This window comes from Hypanus sabinus, chromosome 31 (genome assembly GCF_030144855.1).
Source record: "Hypanus sabinus isolate sHypSab1 chromosome 31, sHypSab1.hap1, whole genome shotgun sequence".
In the NCBI taxonomy this organism is placed as follows: domain Eukaryota; kingdom Metazoa; phylum Chordata; class Chondrichthyes; order Myliobatiformes; family Dasyatidae; genus Hypanus; species Hypanus sabinus.
This window is the reverse complement of record NC_082736.1, coordinates 13,016,140-13,019,021: the sequence shown is the minus strand read 5'-3', so window position 1 is coordinate 13,019,021 and position 2,882 is coordinate 13,016,140. Positions and strand designations below refer to the sequence as shown.

General features: G+C 45.7%; 1 non-coding gene across 1 annotated transcript; it reads left to right on the top strand.

Moving 5' to 3' along the window:
* Positions 1-2,391: 2,391 nt before the first annotated feature.
* trnaa-cgc (transfer RNA alanine (anticodon CGC)) lies at positions 2,392-2,463 on the top strand. Its single transcript has one exon. It is a non-coding gene; the product is annotated as a tRNA-Ala (tRNA).
* Positions 2,464-2,882: the final 419 nt, after the last annotated feature.

The following is a 2,882-nucleotide window of genomic DNA, read 5'->3' as shown; positions in this document are numbered from 1 at the left end:
ATTTTCCATTGCAGAGTGGCGCAGCAGAAGCGTGCTGATAACCCAGAGGCTGATGGATCGACACCATCCTCTGCTATGTCAACTGCTGCCAACAACAATTTTCCGTCAAAGCGCTTTAAAACACAAGAGCATCCCTTCATTGGTAGATGCAAGGAAATCCACTGGCTTTCGGCTGGAATCTGTTATCATTTTTTCACTTTGGCGGAGGTTTCTGTTTAGCTGGAAAGATTAAGCAATTGTTCGTTGAGGTATCCTAATATCATCTATTCTCTGCAGAATAAAGTCGTTCGTCGCAACTGGGAAAGATAGAAAATAATAAACACACGCAAAATGTTCGAAGAGCTTAGCAGGCCAGACGGTATCTATGGAACAGAGCACACTGGACATTTCTGGCCGAGACCCTTCATCAAGACATCTGGACCGGAGAAAAAGTTGAGAAAATATTGCAGAGGAGTCTGTCTGTCTGTCTGTCTCTCTCTCTCTCTCTCTCTCTTGCTCGCTCTTTCTCTCTCTCTCTCTTGTTCTCTTTTCAAAATCGTTTCCTGCATCGATTACTCAGACAATAATTCCTTCTGGGGAATGCCCTTCATCCCATTGCAGAATCAAACACAAATGAGAGCTTGTCCTCTGGCCAGTGCTCAATAAAGAAGTAGCTGAACCGAAAAGGATTCCTGAGTACTCTCCGGTCACAGAGGAAGAAATGTAAGTCTGAAAGGGCCGCTTTCGCAGTCCCCGAACAAATATCGATTTGATCCCATGAGACCTCGAATGAGAGATCGCACTTTCGAGCTGGTTTCTTGTCATGGTTAGTGTACCCGCCCGTCACGGAACAGACGGGGTTACATTTCACCGACGAGGAATTAATTTTGCTGTTTCCATATTAAATGAGATTTCAAACCGAATTTTCATGGGGTAAAAACGAACGGTTCACTGGTGATGTGGAATAGTCCGGTCTGCAGTAATCCCGGAAAGGGAGAATCTCCCGATAGGTGTTCTGCTTCTTCAGATATCCTCTCAGCGACTCTGTATAACTGCGCCATTCAGTGTAATCCTCAGTGACAGAGTCTAATGTTCGCTAAAATATTTGCATCATCCACCTCTGCTATACTTTTAGTTTTAAGCAAAGGGCGGGTCTGACGTTCGATTTAAGGACTACGGTTCACCGAGTTAGAAGGAGGAAGAGAGTGAAATCGACGCCTTGACCCAGCTCAGGCCACCCTGCAGAGACAGAATGAAATTCCCTCCTCCAACTGCGCGCCCACAGCTCAGGGTGAAAGGTCATCGACCTGAAACATGAACTCTGTTTCTCCCTCCGCAGACGCTGTCTGAGCTGTGGAATATTTCCGGTAGTTTCAGATTTTACTTCAGTTATTGTCCTGTTCTCTCAGACCCGGGATCGATACGCTCCCCATACGTTCTGGGACACAGTCACCAGATTCCATGTAAAATGCCCTTCTTCCTGGCCTGCGCATTTGTGAGGAGTGTTCAGTCCTTGCCGAGTCGTTTGCAGCTGTGCTATCAATTTATTGGGAATACCCCGCGAAGCTTCTAATTTCGACAAATATTTCTTCCTAACGTTTTCTTTTCATTGTGTCAACGACACACTCATGGAAATCATTCACGCAGATTGTGAAAAGCCGTATCCTGGTACAGATTACTAGTCAACATTTTACAGCGAAGAAATGTGCCATCTAATCCTTCTTTTACTACCAATCGATGGCTCTCAACCGGAAGGTTGGTGGTTCGAGCCCACCCAGGGTGGATGGGGATTCAGCAGCTTATTCGGGGCATTTAATTGCCTGCTGGGATTGGCTGTTCTGTCCGGGGGAAAGGCGGTGGAATGGTGTGGGGGTGGGAGGGTGATGCTCCATTTCTGCTGCCGTACAGAGTTCAGTGGGGATAAAAATTATTTTATTCTTGTCACGTACTCAGATACAATATGTGACAAAATGCTTCTCTTTCATTCATTCCATAGACATCATTACACAGTGTATTGAGAGAGTAAGTAAATCAATAATAAAATGCAGAACAAAGTGCAACAGCGACAGAGAAAGCACAGTGCGGGTAAATAATAAAGTTGCGTGTCATAACGAGGTAGATTGTGAGGTAAGCGTAACATCTTTTTTCAACAGGAAGCAATTCAAACTACCCTTCAGAATGCGTTAAGTGCTTTCTTTTTCCGTGATCATTCTGCTCGAGTCTAATTGGTTTCATTCCACAAAATTGATCATGCTGACTGGGAAGAAAACTGAACAAGGATCAGGTATGATCGCACTGAATGGTGGAGTAGATTCGGGGCGAGTGACTGTGGACGTCAGCCATTGTCTGGGTTGCACTGCTCAAGTGTCCTATGCAGGAAGGATTGGACCTGAACACTTTCACACTTTCAGTGGTGATGTAGCTCAGTGGAAGAACGTATGCTTCGCATGTATGAGGTCCCGGGTTCAATCCCCGGCGTCTCCACGCGAGTGAGCATTGAATTTTGAACAAAGCCAAAGGTCAAACGAATCATTAGGAATCACAATGGTGTTACAGCGATACAGCGGCAGAATGAGTCTCAACGTGGCTGACCGCTCATTACCGCAAATAAATGGCTCCTCAAGAGAAAGAGCGGACTACCAAAGCCGCCCACAGTGAACACAAATAAATCACACCGGTGTGTCCACTGTTACGAAAGAGGAGCAACTCTGATGGGCAGAAGGGTACAGAATCGCCAATACTCCTCCCCCCCCCTTTGAGAATCGCAAAATCTAGCTCAAATACGGAGGGGTCATACGTGAATGACCACAACAACAACGCATCGAAGGATCAAGATCGTAATAGGAAAGTCGGCAAGTTAATAGATGTTACTGTTTCTCTCTCTCTCTCTCTCTCTCTCTCTC